Raw genomic sequence first — 25,224 nt, 5'->3', positions numbered from 1 at the left:
GGTTCCCTCCAAAGAGAAGCCCGTGTGTCTGTGGCAGTCGGAGACTGGATCCTGTCTGAAGAGACCACGTCCAAAGGACCATAGGCATATGTGTGGATTGTAAGTATGTGGTTCATATTATAAGAAATTCATTGCACTACATACAATTCAACATGTATCCGGGCATGGACTGCAATACATAACAAGTTCACGAGACTCGAGTTGTGATATATGAAACTCAAACAGTTGGGAGAGAAAGAATTTCCTTTGTAACACCAAACACATCAAGGAACAAGTGTTGCAATCTATAAACCCAACATGCCACAATAAACACATGGCAGCATACATAACTCAACTTGTCAGCACACAGATTCCACTATATGAAAGCAAACAAGGTGATTGGCATCTTGGCCAGCCATGCAGCGTAGGTTTTCAAAATAATTCTTTGAACTAACTGCCTGGAAATGTCTTCAAATTCCTCGATTGAAACTTATTATTAAAGGAAAATAAACATTCTGGTTCCTGGAAAACATTCTTAGATCAGATTCAAGTCTGCAAACAGATGTGCAAGGACAGAATGGCAGAATAACCGTTTAGTTAAAAAAATCTAATGAATTAGAGCAGTGCATTCGAATGAAATGCGTCCCGTGAAGGCCACAGGACAAGTCATTTGGCTTTAGCAAGAAGACAGAAATGACTTGCCTTCTACATCTGTGTGTTGAAGGGAGCTATTCTTGCTTGCTGAATGTGAGATACTCCCCCCAACCTGCCTGCTGAATGCAAACAGATGTATTATTCGGTAGTGCCTTTGGTTTCCCTGTGATATTTTTGGGTGTGTTGGTCACCCTGACATTTGTCTCAAGAGATTAATGTTGGGGTGATTAATTTTGGCAGTCTATGGGTTGTAGCATCTGGCCACAAACATCTGTTGTGAGCGCTATTGTGATCAGTTCAGGTCTACGTCATTCCGCGGATGGTGTAAAGAATAGAAGTAATCATGTAGCTGAGGTAGGAAGTTGAAAGTTGAAAGTAGATCTTTATTTTAGTTTATGATATAAATTAGAGAACCCCACCAGGAGCAGTATGACCTCTGCTCAGCCCGAACATCAACTGACATTCAACACACCATTCGAACATTCATGCAATCAACATTCATACACACGCGCACAGGCTGAGCAGCACTCTACAGATGGTTACACTGAGCCACTTGACATTATGGCTTTGTGGAGTTAAAAAGTAGTTCCTTACCACATGCGCACAGCCAGCACAGATATGTCAGCAGGGGAAGCAGCTTCTCTAGAACATGTTGGGGCTTCAAACTAGAAGCTCGCAGCCCCGCTAAATTCACGTGTCCTTCCCACGCCACTGAGCGTGGATCTTCCTGGGAAACTCTCCCGTATAGTTCCTCACATGGCGCAAGCAGCGCTGACCTTCAAGGGGGAATGGTAAGTAGCTTGAGGGGTCTGCTGGCTGTTTCCCGGCCTCAGAGTCCAGTATTCATATGGTAAAGACTCTTCAAAATTCAAAAAAAGTGTATTTTTTTACAAAACGACTGTTGCAACGCAACTCAGTTTACATTATTAATCTATACCATTGGCAATTGTGGCAATTGCTAGAACTAATAGAATCTAATCCTGAAATTCGAAATATTCATATCCCTACCCCTCCTGCCCGACAGCGATACTCTCAGTGAACCAAGATGAAAGTCGGTTGTCTTTTACCCCCAATATGAGGCTCATGGTGTTACAATAGACGGAGTATCGTTACAGTCAGGACCTCTGAAATTATGCTACAGGGGGAAATCAAATTATATGGCAGGGTTGAATAAATTAGTACAAAAGGGGGTGGTGATGGACGGAGCATCTGAATCAATCAAACACTCACACCCCGTCAAAAGATCTGGGTTTAATCCATCACCGTTCTTTAGCCCACTCTGCCACCCCAGTTCAGACATGGCTTTTTGAAAATCAGTCTGACCCTGTGCCTCATGGGAACAGTCCAGCCCGAACTGCCAAGCCATGTCTTCCCTGGACCGCAAACAAGCTTCTGAGGACCGGTTTCTGGCATTCCAGCCGTCTTCAGCCCGGTTTGCTTGAATCCAGTGGCAAAGTGAGCAAGGGACTCACGTCTGAGCATACCCTGCCACACTTATGGCGGCCAAAAGCGGTACAAAAGGGGGTGGTGTTTCACCACCCCCTTTTGTACCGCTTTTGTACCGCTTTTGTACTGCTCTTTTTAAAAGAGGACTAACACCCTTGTGTCTATTTATATGTTTTTTTTAATGTTATTATTACCAACACAGCCTCCAGCACGAGCACTTAGTCTTAGGTACTCACACTGGGTCTCAGGTAGTCACATTGAATCTCAAGACCCCACACAGAAACCGAGTCTAAGCCTTGGTCAGCGTATGAATGAATGAATGAGGAATTTATCGAGCATGCGGCTACTCTGAAGAGTGTCCCGGCGCTAACAAACCTGGAACGCATGTAGCATTTAAGGAGGCATATGATGTCTTATGCTCAGATGTGCCACCTCACACAGAGTCTCAGGCACTGGCAGCAACTCTCAGGCTCTCACATCAAGCTTTAGATATAGGAAGTAAGAAGGCTGATAGCTGTCGGTATTGGCTATTCCACCTTGTTGCTAACTTTATGGTGTCCTGCTCCTATCCAATGTACTCGTAGAAACAAATAGAATAGAATAGAATACCCAGTGATCACTAATGCAAGGAACCAAGAACACAGAGTCTACGGCGCTCCTCTATCGGCGAACTGGGTAACAGTTGAAAGAAGGATTACCCCTAAAAGGTTTCCTTACATTTTCCCAGGGGAGTAAACTGACCCCCTTAAGGAGAGGCTGCTGGTTCGTGGCAGTCATGAATAGTTTGGGGGGAGAGAGGTACAAAGTACCAACCCTTCCATTAAATCCAGAAATAATGGGCACCCTTTTTCCTGTCGTTCTTAGTTGAGAATTGGCCATTTAGAATAAGACTGTGTGCATGTAAAGGTGGATTTGTGTCTGTCAGAACAGTGACAACCCCTAAGACCCACAGCGAGGAACACCAGGTCTAATGAATCCATGCTGAGTTGAAAGTGCAGGTACCAACTTTTGTGCATCCACATCGAGTCCCATTAACAAGCACTGATTCTCATGCACCCACACCGGCTTTCAGGCACCCGCATCAAACTCCATGCACTCACATCAAGTCTCATGAACAAACACAGAGTCTCATGCTTCCACACTGAATTTCGTGCACTCACATGGAAAGTCATGCATCCAAGTTAAGTCTCATGCGCCCCCACCTAGTCTCACGCAGCCACACCAGCTCTCTTAGACACACACCGAACCTCAGGAACCAGAGTTAATGGCATGCACGCCACTAAGACTCATGCATCCACGCCGAGTCTCATGCTCGCATACCAAGTTTCTTGCACCCATGAATCTCATGTAGCCACACTCAGTTTTAAAGTCAGTCACACACAACGTCTCAAACTCAAACTGATGTTTATGCAACCCCGGTGAGTCTCATTCACCCACACTGAGTCTCATGCACCTGCACTAATTATCATGCAGTCACACCGAGTCTCATGCACCTGCACTAATTATCATGCAGTCACACTGAGTCTCATGCACCTGCACTAATTATCATGCAGTCACACTAAGTCTTATGCACCTGCACTAATTATCATACAGTCACACTGAGTCTCATGCAGCTGCACTAATTATCATGCAGTCACACTAAGTCTCATGCAGCTGTACTAATTATCATGCAGTCACACTAAGTCTCATGCACCTGCACTAATTATCATGCAGTCACACTAAGTCTTATGCACCTGCACTAATTATCATACAGTCACACTAGGTCTCATGCACCTGCACTAATTATCATGCAGTCACACTAAGTCTCATGCACCTGCACTAATTATCAGGCAGTCACACTGAGTCTCATGCACCTGCACTAATTATCATGCAGTCACACTGATTCTCATGCACCTGTACTAATTATCATGCAGTCACACTAAGTCTCATGCACCTGCACTATTATCATGCAGTCACACTGAGTCTCATGCACCTGTACTAATTATCATGCAGTCACACTGAGTCTCATGCACCTGCACTATTATCATGCAGGCACACTAAGTCTCCTGCACCTGCACTATTATCATGCAGTCACACTGAGTCTCATGCACCTGTACTAATTATCATGCAGTCACACTGAGTCTAATGCACCTGCACTAATTATCATGGAGTCACACTGATTCTCATGCACCTGTACTAATTATCATGCAGTCACACTAAGTCTCATGCACCTGCACTATTACCATGCAGTCACACTGAGTCTCATGCACCTGTACTAATTATCATGCAGTCACACTAAGTCTCATGCACCTGCACTATTACCATGCAGTCACACTGAGTCTCATGCACCTGTACTAATTATCATGCAGTCACACTAAGTCTCATGCACCTGCACTAATTATCATACAGTCACACTGAGTCTCATGCACCTGTACTAATTATCATGCAGTCACACTGAGTCTCATGCACCTGCACTAATTATCATGGAGTCACACTGAGTCTCATGCACCTGTACTAATTATCATGCAGTCACACTAAGTCTCATGCACCTGCACTATTACCATGCAGTCACACTGAGTCTCATGCACCTGTACTAATTATCATGCAGTCACACTAAGTCTCATGCACCTGCACTATTATCATGCAGTCACACTGAGTCTCATGCACCTGTACTAATTATCATGCAGTCACACTGAGTCTCATGCACCCATACTGAAATTCAAAAAAACACACCGAATCCCATGTGCCCTACAGTGTGTCAAGCGCCCACGCGGAGTCTCATGGACCCACATAAAGTCTAAGGCATCCACAACAAATCTCATTCACCCACACCAAGTCACTTGTATCCACGTTGATTTTCATGCTCCCGTGCACCCATACAGCCTCAAACACCCACACCAAATCTCATGCATCGACAACTTGTCTTTGGCACCCACAGGGAATCTCATGCAACCACATTAAGTTTCTGGTACGCACACCAAGTCTCATAAACCAAAACTGAGTCGCATGCTCCCACACCAGGTTTTATGCACCCACACAAAATCTCCCACTGAATGTCATGCACCCACACAGAAACTCATACATCTACATTTGTATAATGCACCCGCAAGCCTCATGCACCCACACTGATTCTCATGCTCCCACACTTAGTCTCATAGACCAATCATGAGTCTCATGCACCCCACTGAGTCTAATGCACCCACACCGAGTTTATTGCACCCATGCCAAGTTTCATGCACACTTATGCAATCTCTTGCAACCACGACAAATTTCATGCAACCACACCAACTCTTATGTACTCACACTGGGTCCCACCCAAACAAGTCTCATGAATTCATACTGAGATTCAGGAAACCACACAGAGATCTATGTGCCCTACGGAGTCCCAAGCACCCAAACTGAGTCTCGTGCACCCACACTGAGATTCATGCATCCAGAGAGTCTTATGCACCAATAGCGAGCGTTATGCATCCACAGTGAGTCTCATAGACCGGCACCAAAAGAGATAGACCCACATCGAGTCTCTTGAACGGACACCGATTTTCATGCTTTCCTACACCGGCACAGAGTCTCACTCACCCACACCGAGTCTCATGCATCCACTGTGAATCCTATGCACCCACAATGAGTCTTATGCACCCATGACAAGTCTCATGCATTCACACAACGTCTCGTAGACCCATTCTGTGTCCTATAGACTCACACAAAGTCTTACACCCGCAGTGGTTTCCATGCGCCCACAGTGAGTCGCTTGCACCCACACCAGGTCGCATTCACCCACAGTGTGCCTCATGCACCCACTTCGAGTATCACCCACACAGAGGCACATATGCACTGCAGAGTTTCATGCACTATTAGAGAGTCTCATGCACTTAGGGCAATTATCATGCACCGACAGTGAGTCGCGTGCACCTGCATCGAGTTTTAGCATCCCCTGACTCTCATGCACCCATGCAGCGCTTCATGCATCCTACAGGTTCATGCACCCTTACAGTTTCATGTACTCACAATGAGGCTCATGAACTCACACCAAGCCTGATGCAGCCACTTCAAGTTTCATACTCGCACAATGATTCTTGTGGACTTACACAGACTCCAAGGCACTGACATTTAATCTCGGATAAATGCAGTAAGTTTCAGGCACTCACAGTCAGTATCAAGCACTCATGCAGAGTGCCAGAGACGCCCATTCCCCTTCAGGCACCCAGGCGGACTTACAGTGGAGTCTCGTGCACCCATACTGGATCTCGTGCGCCCACACTGTGTCTCGTGCAAACCAGCACAGAGTGTCAGAGACACACATAGTCTTAAAGACCCACACTGATTTTCTTGCGCCCATTTTAAGTCTCATGCAATCACAGCGAGTCTCATGCATTTAAGCTGTCTCATGCACTCACACGAGTCGCGTGCATCTAAGCTGTCTCATGCACTCACACTGAGTCTCATGCATCTAAGCTGTCTTCTGCAATCACACAGTCTCGTGCATCTAAGCAGTGTTTTGCACTCACACGAGTCGCGTGCATCTAAGCTGTCTTCTGCACTCACACCGAGTCTCATGCACCTAAGCAGTCTTCTGCTCTCACACCGAGTCTCATGCATCTAAGCTGTCTTTTGCACTCACACGAGTCGCGTGCATCTAAGCTATCTCATGCACTCACACCGAGTCTCATGCTTCTAAGTTGTCTTCGGCACTCACTCAGAGTCTCATGCATCTAAGCTGTCTCATGCACTCACACCGAGTCTCATGCAACTAAGCTGTCTCATGCACTCACACGAGTCGCGTGCATCTAAGCTGTCTCATGCACTCACACGGAGTCTCATTCATCTAAGCTGTCTCATGCACTCACACCGAGTCTCATGCTTCAAAGTTGTCTTCTGCACTCACACCGAGTCGCGTGCATCTAAGCTGTCTCATGCACTCACACCGAGTCTCATGCTTCTAAGCTGTCTTCTGCACTCACACCGAGTCTCATTCATCTAAGCTGTCTCATGCACTCACACCGAGTCTCATGCTTCTAAGCTGTCTTCTGCACTCACACCGAGTCTCATGCATCTAAGCTGTCTCATGCACTCACACCGAGTCTCATGTTTCTAAGTTGTCTTCGGCACACACACCGAGTCTCATGCATCTAAGCTGTCTCATGCACTCACACCGAGTCTCATGCATCTAAGCTGTCTCATGCACTCACACCGAGTCTCATGCATCTAAGCTGTCTCATGCACTCACACCGAGTCTCATGCATCTAAGCTGTCTCATGCACTCACACCGAGTCTCATGTATCTAAGCTGTCTCATGCACTCACACCGAGTCTCATGCAACTAAGCTGTCTCATGCACTCACACCGAGTCTCATGCATCTAAGCTGTCTCATGCACTCACACCGAGTCTCATGCAACTAAGCTGTCTCATGCACTCACACCGAGTCTCATGCAACTAAGCTGTCTCATGCACTCACACCGAGTCTCATGCATCTAAGCAGTCTCATGCATCTAAGCAGTCTCATGCACTCACACAGAGTCTCATGTGGTTATTCTGAGACTCATGCAACAACACCGGGCATCATGCACCCTTCTGAGTGCCATGCCCCCCTCCACCCCCCCAGAGAGTCTCTTGCACCATCCCCGAGCTGCATACATCCACAGTGCCTCTCAAAACGCCATGAGTCTCTTGCACCCACACAAAGCCTCACGCATCCTAGCACTGTCACATGCGCCCACACAGATTCACGGACCCACAAGTCTTATGAGCCCACAAGGCCTAATGCTCTCACGTCCAGTCTTATCACCACTGTCAAGTTTCAGTTATCTTTTCAGTCTATTAGGCATTGGCCGTCACCTGAGCCATGTGCAGTCAGTCACAGACACTAACAGCCAGCCTCGAGCACTCACGCAGACTCTCAGAGCGCCTATGATGTCTCAGGCAGGGTCGGATTGGCAAGGCGGGCATTCGGGAATGGGCCGAAGGGCCGGTGCCTCAGTGCCCTCTGTGGGCCGTTTTTTTTCTCCCCTGTCCCAGTCCACAGAGAGTGGACTAGGAAAGGGGAGAAAAAAAACGGCCCACAGAGTGCACGGAGACAGAGACTGAGAACATGAAAGCAGCCTCGCTGTGCGGCCGGACAGCGATTGTCAGCTGTGGCCTTTCCTTCACCCCTGCCCTGCCAAGCAATCACGCTGAGGCTGGGCTGGGGAGGGGTGATTGTTTGCAAGAATCGGCCTCCCTAGGGGCCAGATGTTTCTCAGGCCTTTGAGCCATTTGCACCTCGGCCCCCTGGCGCCCATGCAGCCCAGAAACGGTATTAGTCTTAACACCTCGCCCACAGCCCTTCACATTCAGGGCATAGTGGGCGAGGAAGAATGGGTCTTGCTGTGGGGGCCTGGTGATGTTTGGAATTTTTTTGTTTTATTTATTTATTTATGCGATTTTATATAGCGCGGACTTTACCCGAAGGTGTCAGAGCGCTTCACACTAGGAACAGCAATAATACATGAGGAGAAAATTATAAGTGGACAAATTACAAAAGCAAACGTTAAGTTACATGAATCAAAAGTGACAATAGTGAGCAACCAAAATACAAGAGGAGCAAACAATACATGACAGGAGGAAAAAGAGATATGTGTGCAGGTTACAAAAGCTTACAAAATACAAGTAGAGGTATAATACTGCAATTAATGGCAGACACTCCAGCACAAGAACAAACGTTACGTAGGCAATGGTGGCACTTGTGCAAGTATCTGAAGCAAACAAAAGTGAGAGGTAGCAAACAGTGTGTTACAAGAGAAAAGTGGCTTGTGTAAGTTACAAAAGGGTACCATCCACAGGTACAAGGGTAATACTACAGTAAATGGTAAATACTCAAACTGCCAGAACACACAGGGAAGGCACTTCCCATGCACCAGCTTCACTTAGCCGCCCCCCTGGCTACCTGACTGCTTTAGATGACCCAGAAAGCTGTGTTTTTTGCTCCCCTGCCAGGACATTTTCCCAAGGCCTGGATGGTTGATTCATTTACTAATTGCAGGGGCCTTACCTCTGTTCATGTGCTACTGAGCTGAAGGTCTGGGGAGGGCTGAGTAGGTTAGTAATAGCAGGGGCTTGCTGCTTTTCAGGTGCTCCTGTGCTGGAGGGCTGGAATAATTTTGTGACAAAAAGGGGCCTTGCTATTTTTTTTAGTTGCTCAGCATGTAGGCCATTGTCACCTTGGCCCTGTGTCGTGTGCAAGAACAATATCCTCCCACTTTCATTCCTTGTCTGTGCAAATCTTGTTTCATGAAAGGGCACGCCCCTTGAATGTGGGCCACGCCCCTTAAATATGGGCCACGCCTCTTGGATGTGGGCCACTTTTTTTGTCAGTGCCCGGGCCGAATTGTGATCCCAATCCGACCCTGGTCTCAGGCCCCCGGGTGTGGTCTCAGAGGAGCCCCAACAAGCCTTCTCGAACATCTGCCTTCCTCTCCAGTGCTGCCTCTGTGGCTCTGACTCGGTTCGTGGCCTTTGAGGTCCCGCGAAGAGGAATCAGCTAACGACAGCAAAACCCTGTCCACTGCGGTGACTTCACCACCCACATTGGCTTCCTCTCTCAAGCACGTATTCACATCAGCCAAAGTGTCACGCTTCTGCACAGCTGCAGCCCCATTACTGCCATCAACACAAACGTCCTACAGGAAAGACGGTCCCATCCATCTTCGTGAGGGTTATTAGAGGATGCAGCAGTGACACTCTTGTTTAGGGATGAGACACAGAACAATGCAGACAGCTATTGGACACACACTACTGCCAGAATATCACCAAGGATCTCTGCTGAGTGCACGAGAGAACTGAAGGAGTCACCAGATCCACATCAAGCAGTACCGGCGAGCACCCTCACCGCCACATCTACAAAGGACGCAAACCCTCAAAGTGGAGAACGCCCACTCATTTCTGGGGTCGACCTCCTGACTAAATCTCTCTCAGGCTCGATCAGATCTCTTAAAAACAGGCCACATACTTCCTCTGGAAACTTCACCACACCGATAAGCTGCCTCATAATTGTAATAACTCACACAAAGAAGGCTGACACGCGGTCATGCAAAACAGGACAAATATTATGCATGACCCAGAGAAGGCAATCAGTGGCCTTGGGGGGTTCATCTTACCCACAACTGCTCTGGTGATGGTGGACGTGCCGTACAGAAGGTGGGAAACACCATAAGCACAGTGTGGGCAGCACAATGTGTCAGTGTTTTATTTTTAAACAGATTTTATTTGTCAAGTTACACATGTATTGCAGGGCGCTGTACCCCAGAGACATCTGCACGATCAGATCATATTATATTGACTTTAACATTTTCAATTTAAAACACAGGAGATAGAAAAGCGATACAAATAAAATCTAACTCACCCCTTCCCTCAACCCCCGCCCCCGATCGCACTAATCACCCACATTCAGACCGGATCGTTTGGATAGAGCAAGGGGTCTGCCCATCAGAATACTCCATCACACAATACCCCCCGGTTCCCACCCTTGAAATTAGAATCACATTAGAGGGGTGTCCCCTGCCACCGAGACCGACTGTAACAGCAGTTCTCTATAGTCCGCCCACCGTTTCCAAATTTTGAAGTGCTTGTATGGGCACTCCCTGGCAATGAAGATGGGTTTCTCCAGGCCCATACAGAAGTCTAGGCTATTCTTCCACGCAGCTACTGAAGGGGACCTCGGTGCCTTCCACGCCCTAGCTATGTCCCTTTTCAGATAAAGCCCAATTGCATTAGGTGTCGTTTATAGATGTTGCCTCCTATCCCCTCCATGGACATGTAGCAGAGCAAGTTTCGGCGAGTGGGGGAGATCCCAACCCAGTACCTCTGATAGACAGGTAAAATCCCCCCTCCAGAAGCGATCTAAGGAGAGACAGCGACAGGCAGTATGTATAAGTGTACCCTCCTTCCAATTGCATCGAAGGCACACAGGAGAAGCCATCAGCCCCGCCCTCCACAAATGTGCCAGTGTAAAGTAAATCCTATGTAGATACTTAAACGGGACGAGGCAGAGCGTACTGCTATGGCCGCCTGCGGAGCAGCTAAAGTTTCTGTCCAGTCTTCTTCATCCAACGGGCCCATATCGCCCTCCCAATCCCGCTAGAGTTTCTGTAGCGTGGGGGAGCAATGGGTGACTAGAGATTGATAGATCTTGGAGATCTTGCGATCCTGGTGGTCTCCCATAAAAACGTTCGCCTCTAGCGGGCTGAACTCTGCCAAGGACGCCAAGCCCACTAGTCTAGGGGACAGAGCGTGCCAAAATTGAAGATACCGATAGAATTGGGACTTCGGCATGAGAAATTCTTTCCGAAGGCCCTGGAAGGATTTAAGTGCCAATCCCCTCATAACATCACCCAAGACCGAGATGCCTATGTGATCCCACCCCGGAATCCTTGCAGGGCCACCAGATGCGGCAAACGCCTGTTGTTCCAGAGAGGAGTTTCCCGAGTCACTGTATTCCACCACCCCATCCTTCACAGTGCCTGCCTCCAAGCCTGAAACACAACCCTTGTTGCCGACGGCAGCGAGCCCTGCAGCAGTGCTGAATGCAAGATCGTATGTAGCGAGCAGTCTCCCATAAGTCGTCGCTCAACCGCGTATGCCGGATCCTCCCTAGTACTATACCACCATTCATTTAAGACTAGCAGATGTGAGGCCTGATAATACGAGTGAATGTCAGAGGACGCTAGCCTTCCGCAATAAGTGGACAAAAAACGAGTCCGCAGGGCCACAAGCACCTTGCCCTCCCCACAGAAACAGCCCGAGAGCTGCATTCACTTGTCGGAACCATTGGGGTGAAATCTGGTAAGGGTGGTAATGCAATTGGTATAGGAGACGGGGAAGCGCCACCATCTTGAATATATCCGATCTGCCTAATATAGACAGGGGCATAAGGGACCAGGACTTAAGATCGTCAAACACTCGTTCCCACACCGGAACCAGGTTTGCTCCCAGAAAATGTGCCAGTGTTTTTAAATCTAACCTGGAAGACAGTTTCCTGGAACCAACAACAAAAATACACTGAGCTAACCAGGTCTTAAGTAGGATGAAAAAAAATGTCAGGTCTTTAAATGGGACAAGACCTGAAAAATGTAAGTATGGAAATGCCTATTTTTGCATGATCACCCCCAAGGTTTCGGACTGATGCTGAGGATTCTTTTGACTCTCAGAGTGCACTGAGCCCAGCCAAACAGGCCTCAATGCCAGTGCTCTGACCCTTAAAACGTGTATGTCTGATTGGTTCACCCACAATTGGCTTAAGTTAACTTTGTTATAAGTCCCTAGTATATGATGCCAGGGGTACCCAGGGACTGTAAGTTAAAGTGTCCTTCGTGGACTTCAGCACTTATTGTGCCACCACAAGTGTGACAAAGCAAAGCAAGACTCCCAGACTGCCAGTGCTGGCTGACTGAGCAGTTTTCATTCTGCTAACTCAACCTTGCCACTTAAACTAATGACAAAGTCCAGACCTTCCTTTTTAAGATTTATATATATAAGTTACCCCTGAGGCAGGTCTGTTGAGCTCTAAGGCAGGGTGATGTATTTTAAAAAGTTAGACATGTGTTTTTGTATGTCCTTACAGTAAAAACCCCAAATTGTTGTTTATGCTGTAGAAAGGCTAGTAGCCTATTAAAGAGTACAGAGTTACATGCTGACACCTCAGCCGTGCTAACTTCTACAAGGGACTATTAGAGTTGGTATTTCAAGGTACCAAAATAATCATTACATTAAACCCAATTTGATGCCTACGTTAAATTTAATGTAACTTTGAAATAAATGGCAACTTTAGAAAGTTGCCACTCTGTTGCCCAAGTTTTCCAGTGACCGTTTACAGTTGCTGGCCACGAGACAGCCTTCTGCCCTCCAGGTGAAAGGTGTGAATGACTGTCAGGAAGAAACACAAAGGGTCTGCCATCAGAAGATGTGTCATCTCTTCTTTGCAGGAAAGCCAAATGGGATGTGACCCCAAAAAGTGAGCTTCAAAGTGGAAGCCACCTTTGAAGGGAAAATGGTGTGGGCACACACTAGAGGGGTTCCTCTTTTGCTCTGAATACAGGTTGGCATCAAGGACGGGGTGGGGGAAACAGTTGTCAACCCAGTTTTCCCATTGACGTGTTGCCCTCAAGTAGCCACACCTCTAGGGTGGGCTACCAAGCTCCGAACACCAAGAGAGGGGTTCTGTCATCTTGGAAGTAGGCAAAATATTGCATTCTGGGACAGCTAGATGCCAGAAGTTGCCATCAGGCCATCAGGCGAGAAGGGCCCTGGTAGCTCATTGGCTAGTAGTCACTGCGTACCTTGAGGGCAAGTTCTAGTCATCAAGGTGGCACTTCTGGCACCCACACCTCAGATCATGTCTGCAAGAAGGACTGCCCTGCTGTTCCCTGTACCCGGCATAAAGAGTCTGCGCCAAAGACTGGACTGCACCTGCTGATCCTTGACCTAGCAAAGAAAGGACTGTGCCTGCAGTGCCCTGCTCAAGGAAAAGTTGTTCCTGAGCCTCATTCAAAAGAAATGACTCCAAGAATCAGTTGTCTGACTTCCTATTACAGCTACAGGACCACAAAAGCTTTAGAAGCGTGCCTTAGTGAGTTGGTAGCCAACATTGCTTGGATGCCACTGACGACCAAAGTGCAGTCAGGGAAACCCAAGTCTGCTGGACCCGGGAAAGTCATCAGAGAGCTGTATGGTTGCCCATGATGGACACTAGCCTCAGTTAAAGGAAACTACTAGTTTTCCTGGAAACGAAGACCAGTAGACCAGTTGCAAATGTTTTTTGGCTGGACTTCAACCGGACTTTGAGGGATTTCACCCTTGTGGCCAAAGTCGCTTCACATGTGTTCTTGGATTGAAGGGTGGCCCCAGGAAAAACCTGTCACTAGATCAGCATCTTCAGCATCCTTCATCATCCTCAGCATACTGCATCATCCTCAGCATCCTGCATCCCTTGCATTAGGGCAACTCCTTTGATGTCTATGGTGGTTTGCCCATAGAGCCTGGAACTGGATTGGAGACTTCTTTGACTGCAAGGTAGCTGGCCTGCCAAGCCTCATTAGCCCCTGTGACTTGTTCCCTGCTGGAGTTGGTTGCCCAAAGTGGGCTAGAGTAGTCGGAATCATCTTTATTGCTTACTAATGTAGTTGCCAATGCTTGTTTGCTATTCGAATGAAAACAGGAATGTATTATTTGTTTAATAATTTATATCTCAGGAACCACCCCTACTGTGAGGATTTTGTTCATTATGGTGTCTAAATATAAAAATTGATGTCGGATTTTCTTTGTATCTTGTTTCTTTCTTCTTCAACTGTTTTGGTACTTCCAAATGCTTTTCCCTTGGTCTCTTGATAAAGCCTGACTGCTCGAAGTCACAGCTACTTAACTTTGAGCTAAAGTTTAGCAAGCGGGCCTGATTGGACCCAAGATGGATTTGTGAGTTTATTACACAGTGCGTTTGGATAACCACACTATATAATAAACCACTTTCCTCACATGAATCTTTTTTCAAAAGGCATGGCTGATGTCATTAAGAGTATCGCTTAAAACATGTAAACTGAAACCTTTTATTTCACACAGCGCGCCACCTGATCAATTTTTGAGTGCCTTTCTGCGAGTTTTCTGTTATTGCATCTAGGCACATCACACAATTATGGACAAGAACATAAAACAAGCCAGACCTTTAGGCTGTGGCAATGCTTGTTAGTGGTATCAGATAAATTAGTTATAATGATATTGTAGGGAATAAAATTAGAAATGGAAATTATTCAATTAGGAAAAATACAACACTGTGAATTAAACATTCTAGAGGTCTGTAGTGGTCTTCAAAGCATCACAATCACCCGCTATCTCTCCTTCACACCCCTTTCCTCTGCAGCATCTCTGTGAGACACCTGCACCATTCTCCCCACATATTTCTGAACTCCTCCATTTGCATGTTTCAAACCTCATCTGTGCCCTCTTGCACACCCTCTTCTCCCTCTTTCCTTCTGCACGCACTTCCTTGCATCCCAGTCACTTCGCCATTCCCCCACATGCAGACTGCAAACTTTGGTGCTGGAAACGAGCCTCGGGGTCGCGTCCCCATCCTGTGATTCTGGGCATCACGTAATCTCCCTATGCCTGAATGTGTAATGTAAATACGGTGCTCATGTAAAGCGCTCCAAAACCTTCGGGTCGAGTTCGTGCTATATAAATATGCAACAACAAAAAAACCTATACGTACTTCATTTTCTTTCACTTTCGGCCTTTCACTTTTACAAAAGCTTTGTACTACCTTCACACACGTTTGCAAATACTCTCAATTTCAAGTGGCACATGTCTCCCATGCTCTGTGCGCTCTGCTGAGTGACCAAGGTTTGGACGATCATGTAGTCGGGGCACCTTTGTGGTCCACTGACAGGTACTGTTAGAAAGTCACACTGCCTTCAGCCTCAACTTCAGAACTCTCAATCATGGCCTGTTCTAAACACCACCCACAACCTGAGCTCCCACAGACACCTGCAAATGTCCCAGTGCACAGCATGCAAAATCCAACATTAATATTCTGCATGAAAAAAACTACAGGAAAACAGCACCCCGGAAAAATTAAATACTCTTAGGGAAGTAAATTAGGTAAACCATGAACTGTAAACATGAGCTTCTTCACTTCATGGATTACTATCATGTTTTTTTACAGTCAGTGTTGAGATATCGCTGATGAAAAATCTAGCAGTGTTTTCTCTGTAAAGTACATCTATAAAGAGCCCGATGGCCAGGGCTCAAGTCGGGGTACCACGCGGGTGGACGGCGTCCCCCCACTTATTTTACTGTGTTTTTACCGGGTGGACGCTGTCTTCCGAGCCCAAAAGATGGAGCCGGTACCCGCGTCTGCACCTGCGTGCAAATGATAGCCTTTCAAATGCACCCGAGGCTCAGACTAATCTCCCCTTCCACCTCGCGCCCTCCCCTTGCCAGCCTTTCTCAGAGCACAGCCTAGGCGCCAAGGCTTCAAGGAGCTGCGCTGTCAACACGCCAAGCATGTCACTTCCAGGGACCCCGACAGATGCCCATAGTGCCTACGGCCGAGTCTGTAATAACTGTGTAATCAAAGGAATGGGTCCTGTGTATAGTGTGTTTTTGTGTTTTGAGTGACTGCCACTGTTGGACAGGCCACATGAAGGGCTCGCTCCCTCCCCACATGACAGGGCCCGAGCCCCGGCCCTCCAGGTGTTATCCACAGAAGCAACCCGCAGCCCGTCCCCTACGGGACTACTGCCCCCGGACATCTCTGTATCATGGGGCCGAGCCACTACCAACTCCATCGCCCGGCCCGGCCGCCATCTTGGACCCTGCACCACGAGGCCGCGTGGCCTCGACTCGACCCTAACCCTGGGCCTGGCCAGGCCCCGACATCCCGGCACCACCATCCTCCCAGGAGGTGAACGGACCACTTGGCAGGTCAATGGGAGAAAGAAGTGTCGATGGCTCTCCCCCGCCAGGTGCCGATCGCCCCCAGCTCCCCCGGGCACTGGCTCCACCCCCCTGCTGGGTGTCTGGACTCCCTCATCCCGGACCTCCCGACCTCCAAGTGCGAGGGTCCGGACATCAAAGGGCGCCAGACCTATAACTGGGGCAGCTCCAGAGCAGGAAGGCAGTTGTATCCTGGAGTCGAGAGACCCCGTGAAGAACTCATCCTTGACGGACTACTGGCGCTGCCGTAGCCCTGCCTTGTGAACTATCGTCCTGCCTGCCGGCGCTGCCGCGGCCCGTCCACCTAGAACGCCGAGCTCGAGGATTGTGAGCTATCCATCATATCATCGCATCTACCAGATTGGTAACAAGACTGTCCCGCTACCCCCTTTCCCATCCAAGAGACTAGAATCGAGGGGACCCCTGAGTCCTGACCTCCTTGTACCATTCTATCGTACTTCAAGATTGCTTATAAAGAACGTTAAACCTTATCTTTGTGTGGTGTACATCTGTGGGGGGGAAGTTACTCGTCTGTACGATCGCTGGAGACGGCTCTCCCCGGAGACCTCTCCCCTTGTCCTCGGCCGACCCTCCAGGTCCGTCTAACAGCCACTTATTGCAGTATTATACCTCTACTTGTATCTTGTATGTATTTACGCATTTCAGACGGAGACGGCAAATTTCATGACATCACTTCCTGTTGTGACGTCACTTCCGGTGACACCACCTAACTTGGAGCGTCCCCCCACTTCTTTTTTTAGGAGTTGTGCCCTGCCGATGACGACCCGTTTCAAAGGGTTTTGAATTTCTGCAGGTCTGAGACACTGAGCTCCGGACGGACCAACCCCACTTAGAGCCCTTGAAGCAACTCTATTACGTGTACACACGTCACAGTTTAGAGGAGTGTCCCTCAATAATATTATCAGGGCGACTTGGCATTATATTCAGCATGGAATATTCCACTAACAATCACTTTCTGAATACCGCCTTAACCCCTTCGCCGCAGGGCTAATTACCCTGCTGCGCTGGGGGGGGGGAGGAGCGCGCCCAGGGCAACGGTGCTTGTGACGAGCTCAGCTCGTCACGCTACATGGTGGCGCTGTGCTCATGACGAGCTGAGCTCGTCATGACCACGCCCATTTCTTTAGAATGCACAGCGGGGGAATTAGCCCCGCGTGTGAGCACCACGCGTGTCATGACGAGCTCAGCTCGTCATCAGCACAGCGCAACCTTGCCTCATTACGAGCTGAGCTCGTCATCAGCACGGGAGGGGTTAAACATCTCAAGTAATGGAATGCTAGAAGCAGCTGCATATAAAATGCCCTCAGACTGGAGCAAATACCTGCAGTGTGCAAGCTTCCACCCAAGCTGAACAAACTCAGTGAACAGCCTGCAAATGTTCGTGTCAAAGGCTGAGACATCAAGAACAGGTCACACTCTGTGCTTCAACAAAAGTGACGCTGCTAGACTAGCTAACAACAATGACAATTAATGAGCATTGCAAATTGGAAATAAATTGCCACTGCTAGAGGGACAAACACAAACCGGAACAGTGCCGGTCTACACTTCCTGGCCACGTGACGTGATCGACAAGTTCCCTCAGAGCGCAGCGCAGCCCCGCCCACCCTGCGTGCCCCAGTAGTGATGCGGGAAGGGGATCCTCAAACGGAACTTCTTATACTTCCTCCTACCCTAGAGCTCTTCTTTAGCACATTAACGGCTTTGTCAATAGCCTCTTTCAAATACTCTTTCATAACCATAACAAGGTCGTGCTGCATGTCAGACGCCGTGGACGAGCTAAAAGAATCTTGTAGCCAAAATATTGCCAAGGCACTTAGATGTGGAGGTAAAACTAGTCAACCTACGCATACTATACATACTGAACGTGACGATATTTTTCAAGTCGCTGTTTTGACGGTGATATTTCCCAGCACGATTTCAAATCTACAATATTGTGTGCTTTCCGCAGGGCATCAGTCTGATCCTACGTGCCCCACCGATGCACCCAGTGGTGCTGATGCTCTCTAAACAAGCTTGGATTGGAATCGCAATTTGGCCCGGGCACCTGCAAAAACATGGCCCACATTCCTGGTTCACGCCCGTTCACGAAACAGCATTTGGCTGGTCTCATGGGGCTCATTTTTAGAGAAATGTTTGATAAATTGTGTATTTGAAATGCTCATTGACCCAGAAACATTGGTGAAAACGCACAACATTGTGACTGGGCGGGCATAGTGAAATAGAGTGGCCCAAAGGCCCCAACTCCTCCTATGGCTATGTTTGCCACCTGACTGTTTTTTTAACCAGCATTACCAATATTTGAATGCCCTTGCCACTACAAAAATGAAGAAAATCACCTACAGCTGGTATTTTCTCCCTTGAACGATATGTACTTTAAAGTTTAAACAGTAAACATAATTTGAAAGCAGTTTAAAGTGTGGTCTAAAGTTTCTTTATTGATAGTTAAAACTAAACAAAGGAAGAAAAACCATGCTAAGAAGGAAGATGGACTTTTTTAGTACTGAACAAAGAATCCTCTTTCATTATTAAGTTCCAGCCTTTGCAGGTTCTTAAATCAAGAGCAAACAGAAGGTTACGCTTTTTTATTGTAGCTTGATATAGCGTAAACTCGGCCAAAGGGCAGCAAATATATGCACACTAGTTATATTACAAAAGATCAAATTCATTTTTATTTTCGGCCTTGGGGAATTAAGTTGTTTGCCCAGAATCACAGGATGCGGAGGAGAGGCTGGGACTCAAACCTATTTCCATAGTTCCACATTCGGCAGCTCTGACCCTAACATTACATGATCTCAATTAATGTCTCTGGGAAAGGTTCTTCATAGCGAGGTTTATACAAACATACACCCCCACCCACCCTCCCCCCACCAAGGCCTGAAAGACACTGGGGCCGAGGTGCCAATAACAGGCCCTCAGCAGGGCCATCCACTTACTCTCCCCCTTCCCCAACCAACTATAGCCTCTGGGTGATGGCCTGGCAGGGGAGGGGTGAAGAAAAGCACAGAGCTGCTGCTGCTCTAGGGGGGCTGAGGTGATGCTGGCCCGTGGCAGGGGAGGGGGACAATATTTCTGGTCATCTACGCCGGCCCCACTGGAGGCCAAGATAAAGTCTGAAATGGACAGAACAATCTTGGCCTAAGGACACTGCTGAAAGCAACCCTCTCAGAGCCTCCCTTCCCATGATGCTGGCCCCCATTACAGTGACTTGGGGGTGGGGGACCAATAAGGCTCTGTGGGTGACCCTTAGGCACCGGCCCATCAGCCAATGCCTGACTGCCCACCTTCCCAATCCGATGCTGCCACTCACCATAGGCCTTTAGAGGTTTCAAAGGACTGAAGAGAGAGGTGCTTAAAAATGTTCACAGCCTTATGGCATTCACTGAAGCTAAAAGTGTTTAAGTGCAGGGAGAGAAATGGTCATTGTTTTAGGGGTCACCATTGAGCTGAGTTCACAGGAAGTGATGTCACTGTAACCTTAGCACCGGGCAGCCCAGTAACAGCAACAATGCTGACATCCGAGGTTATTCCAGCATTTCACACTCAAAAGGACTATGGGCCAGATGTAACAAGATACACTTTTGCGATTCTCAAATAGCGATTTTTAAGGAATCGCTATTTGAGAATTGCAAAATGGTATGTATGTAGAAATTCGCTATTTTTTAGCGATTTCTTAAAATTCCTTAATTGCGATTAGCATATTGCTAATCACAATTAAGGAATAATTTCCCATTCATTTCTATGGGCCAGGAGGCCCATAAGAATGAATGCGAAATTATTCTCAATTTGCGATTCGCAATTTGCTAATCGCAAATTGAGAATAATTTTAAGGGTGCAGGGGTGTCCAAAGGACACCCTGTTGCTCCCCTGAAATAAGCATGGGTGCACATGTGGTGCACATACATGCCCTAAGGGCATGTATGTGCATCACATGGCACTTTGAAAAATGCTAAAATTGGCATTTTTCAAGAAATTTGCAAATTACCACCAACTTGAAGTTGGTGGTAATTTGAGATTCCTTGGGGACAATTAGCAATTTTTTTTTGCATCATACATTGCATTTAAGGAATCGCAAATTTTGCGATTCCTTAAATGCAATTCCAAAATAAGGAATCGCAAATTTGCGATTCCTTATTTTGCACTGAAATTTGCGACATACATAACATTTTGCTCAAATGAGTTCGCAAACGCCGAAAATCGGCAAATTTCGGCATTTGCGAACCCATTTGAGCTTCATACATCTGGCCCTATGTCTCAAAATCCTGGGGTAGTTTGCGGTTCACGCTGGTAAACGTTGAATCGTGCACCAGAGAGGCATGTTTTATTGCCACTCTGGATACTGACTCTGCTGTGCCTCAAACAGGTGATGACGGCCACCACTTCCATCTCGGAGTCTTGTGCCGTCAAAAACAAACGCTTTGTTCAATATATGTGTATATACATACAAGCCGAGCAGTGAGGCGTGTGCATCTCACGGCTGCTGAAACGTTAACAGTATATTTTCCTGCCCTAGGACCGACCTGGCTGTAGAAATGAGCAGGCATCCAAGGGGCATCACCTCCTTGGTACTAGAGTGTGGGGGCGGGGCCTCTGCAGCGTTTCACAACATCACACACTTCCTGCTTACATTCCGACTCCTGCATGGTACCCTGCCCTGATGGAGAACACTTGCTCATTGCTACCTTTGCACTCTGTGGCAACAACAAGTACCTGGGACACGCTGGAAGCTTCCCAGCTCATGAACTCCGACCCTAAGTGTTCCTCTGGTTTTATTTACCATCTAATCCGTGTGATGAGTCTTGATCCGTGCACTAGCTGCTCGGGTGTCTATGTGTTCTCTGTTTCTGAATGTTTCCATTACTTACCGGTAATTCCATTACTCTGAGACCCTTCTCCTTTGTTCCTGTTGTTAACCTAGAGCTGACTCATCATACACGCTCTGTGGTGAGCTTTAGCTTTGCCCCCACTGCTCTGGAGGCACACGTAAGGACCACCCACCCACAAGTCATTCTGGACCATCACCAGTGACATGGTTCGGCCTGACCCAGCATCCATCTGGGCGGTGGGAGGAGCTAATGACTGGAAAGAAGAAGAAAGGGCTCACAGTGATAGAATTACAGGTAATTGAAACATTACCTCTTCATCAACGTCCACATTCCACTGGTTACAAAAAGAGGTTGCCATTGCCAACCATTGAGACTGCTGTTGCGGGTGACCGCCATACCACCCACAAACTGACAACACAGGCACCAAAATGATGCAGCAGCCGTGCAGGGCATTTGTTAGAGTACACTACAACTACTTCCTGTAATGAACACACCAAAGTTTTCCACGGAGTACCATACTCCAAAATCACCAGCCGCCACTCGTTCACGGAGAAGACAATAGGGGTTGCCCAACATGGAAGGAGCTGCACATGCTTCGGCCGTTCAATTTTCCTGCATGGCTCTGGAAAGTGTGCGTTTCTGCTCGATGTTTGATTGTTAAAAAAAGTCATGGTTTGTGTTTTTAGGTTTTTCATTTTTGCCACAGTGAACAATCAAACATGTTCACTAAAGGACGTAGAGTAAGGTAGAGTGGAGTGGTGTAAAGTAGAGTGAAAGGACTTAGAGAGAAGTGATGTAAAGTGGAGTGGCGTACATTAGAGTGGAATAGAGCAGAGTGGCATAGATTATTGTGGCATAGACTGGAGTAGCATGTAGAGGAGTGGAGTGGCGTAGAGTGGAATGACGTAGTCTGAGGTAGAGTGGGTAGAGTGGAGTGGTGTAGAGTTGAATGGAGTAGCATAGAGTGGACTGGCATAGAGTGGAGTGGAGTAGCGTAGAGTGGTGTAGAGTAGAGTGGTGTGGCGTAGAGTGCCACTATGTGGAGTAAAGTAGTGTGGAGGGTGTAGAGTAAAGTGGCATAGAGTGGAGTGCTGAAGAGTGGCACAATTTGGTCTAGAGTGGCATGACATAGACTGGCATGGCATAGAATAGAGTGAGGTAAAGTAGAGCGGTGAAGAGTAGAGTGGAGTGGCACAGAGTAGAGTAGCATAGAGTAGCATAGAGCATAGTGGCATGGAGTAGAGTAGTGTAGTGTAGAGTGCTGCAGAGTGGCTTTGTGTGGAATGAAGTGAAGTGGCGTAGAGTGGCATAGAGAGGAGTGGCATGGAGTGTAGTTCTGTAGAGTGGCATATAATAGAGTGGAGTGGTGTAGGGTGACTTAGAGTGGAGTGGTTTAGAGCAGACTGGTATCAAGTAGGGTGAAGAGGAGTAGGGTGGCATGTAGTAGAGTGAAATGTCATAGAGTGGTGTAGAGTGGAACGGCAGAGAGTTGTATAGAGTAGAGTGCAGTTGCATAGAGTGGAGTGGCATTTAGCAAAGTGGCGTGGAGTGGAGTGGTGTGGAGTGGACTGGAGTGCCATAGAGTAGAGTGCCAGAGAGTGGCATGGTGTAAAGTGAGGTGAAGTGGCACTGAGTAGATTGGTGTAAAGTGGCATAGAGTACAGTGGTGTAGAGTGTCAGAGTGGATTGGAGTAGAGTGGAATGGAATGAAGTGGGGTGGGGTGGAGTGGGGGGAATAGAGTGGCTTGGACTAGAGTGGCATAGAGTAGAGTGGTATCGAGTAGAGTGGGTTCAGTAAAGTGGTATTGAGTGGCATGGAGTGGGATAGTGTAGAGTGATGGGTGCTGAGTAGAGTGGCATAGAGTGGAGTAGAGCAGAGTGGAGTGGCATAGAGGAGTATTGTGCGGCATAGAGTGAGTGGTGTGTTGTGGCATGGAGTGGCGTGGAGTGTCAGAGTGGCACAGAGTGGAGTATATTAGAGTGGAGTGGTGTAAAGTAGACTGTCGTGGAGTAAAGTGGCATAGAGTGGAGTGACAGAGTGGAGTAAAGTAGCACATAATAGAGTGGTGTGGAGCAGCACACAGTATAGTGGGATGAGTTGAGTAGAGTGGCCTAGAGTATAGTGGGTACAGTAAATTGTCATAGAGTAGAGTGGATTAGCATTGAGTAGAGTTACATAGAGTGGAGTGGGCTAGCATAGATGAGATTAGCGTAGAGTAGCATAGAGTGGAGTGGCATAGAGTGGCATAGAGTGGCGGTGCATGGAGCAATTTGGCATAGAGTGGAGTGGTGTGGGGTAGAGTAGAGTGGGGTAGAGTAGATTGGCATAGAGTTGAGTGCAGTGGTGTGGAGAGGCATGGAGTGATGTAGAGTGGGGAAAGTAGAGTGGCATAGAGTAGAGTGGAGTAGGGTAGAGTAGATTGGCGTAGAGTGGGGTAGAGTAGCGTGGCGATGTATAGAGCGGCGTTCAGTAGAGTGCAGTGACATAGAATAGAGTGGTGTAGAGTGGAAGGGAGAAGCATAGAGAAGAGGAGCATAAAGTAGAGTAGAGTAGAGTAATACAGTTGTGGGTGTAACTAAATCATCAATAGAGACAGCAAATAGTGTGGGAAAAAAACATAATAAGAAGCCGTATACCTTTTGTTATAAGTTGAAAAGCGCATTACACGTTCAGGAATAATACTGAAACCTTTATAAAAAAAATAGTGTGTTGCAACAAAACGAGGAAGAACAAAGACAAAGATGAGGAACAATATAAGTACTTGGTCAATGCTGCAGGGAGGAGCTAACACAAGAAAGGAAGGGAAGCCTACAGGAGCTATGCAATCAAAAGACTGCAAATGAGATCAACAATGAAACAACTGATTGTACGCTGTGTGCAGCTTGTATGACCACTGAATTGTAAGCAACAAGTTTAGCAGCATAGTGCATGCACTGTGTAGGCGAGACCTAGAAATTACATAAAATATGCCAGTGGCAGAAGTTTGCCATTGTGGAGTCCCTATACCATAGATCACAAATATGTAAAAAAATAACCTCAGTAAGTCAGAGCCAGCATATTGTCATGGTTGGCACCCTGCCATATATCACGTTGCCCACCTTTATACCAAGAATTACCACTAGTTTGCTAGTACCAGCATTTTGCGACTGGTATCCATGTGCCAAGATTTGACTGAAGTATGGCAGTATTTTTCCAAGGTTGCCATATGTGCTAAAAGTTACCTCTACTATCCCAGTGCCGGTGTTATACCATGGGTGCCCATTATGACAAGATTCACCACCAGTGTGCCAGTCCTAGTATTTTGTCACAGGTGTGTGTCATGCTAACAACTGCCTCAAGTATGAGAGTGCCAGTATTGTGCACAGGGTATCACTGTAAGAGAGCCATTATCTTCAGTATCCCAGAGCAAACTCTCGTCAGTAAAATTACATTCTCACTCACACTCACTTTCATTCTCTCTCACACTCATTCTCGCTCTCTCACACTCGCTCATACCCCCTTGCACTCATTCTTATTCATTCTCATGCAGCCATTCTTTATTCACTCTCCTAATGTTTCTCACTCAATCTCACAGTCTCACTCACCACCCATCACTGACTCTCACAGAGTTTCACTCACAAACATTGTTACACACATAGCCACACATGTTACCCATACACATTGTCTCTCTCTCATAAAAACACACTCTCACTACAAGCACACACACAACATACTTTTAATAGCATTGTTACTTACCTCAGCAGCCACCAAAGGTCCCATTCCATCCAAGTGTGCTCCATTTAATATTGCACTAATAGTAATTTATTCACTATTAGTAGAATTAAAAATGAGAAGGAAGTAGGAGGTTTGGGCTGCCCCTGTGTT

At 47.3% G+C, this 25,224-nt stretch overlaps 1 protein-coding gene across 17 annotated transcripts in view; it reads right to left on the bottom strand.

The window, feature by feature from the left end:
• GCGR (glucagon receptor) overlaps window positions 1-25,224 on the bottom strand; it is a 522,801-nt gene that overhangs the window by 392,662 nt on the left and 104,915 nt on the right. The gene's annotated exons all lie outside the window — the stretch shown is intronic.

Source organism: Lissotriton vulgaris, chromosome 7, assembly GCF_964263255.1.
Source record: "Lissotriton vulgaris chromosome 7, aLisVul1.2, whole genome shotgun sequence".
Lineage (NCBI taxonomy): Eukaryota > Metazoa > Chordata > Amphibia > Caudata > Salamandridae > Lissotriton > Lissotriton vulgaris.
This window is presented reverse-complemented; position numbering and strand designations above follow the sequence as displayed.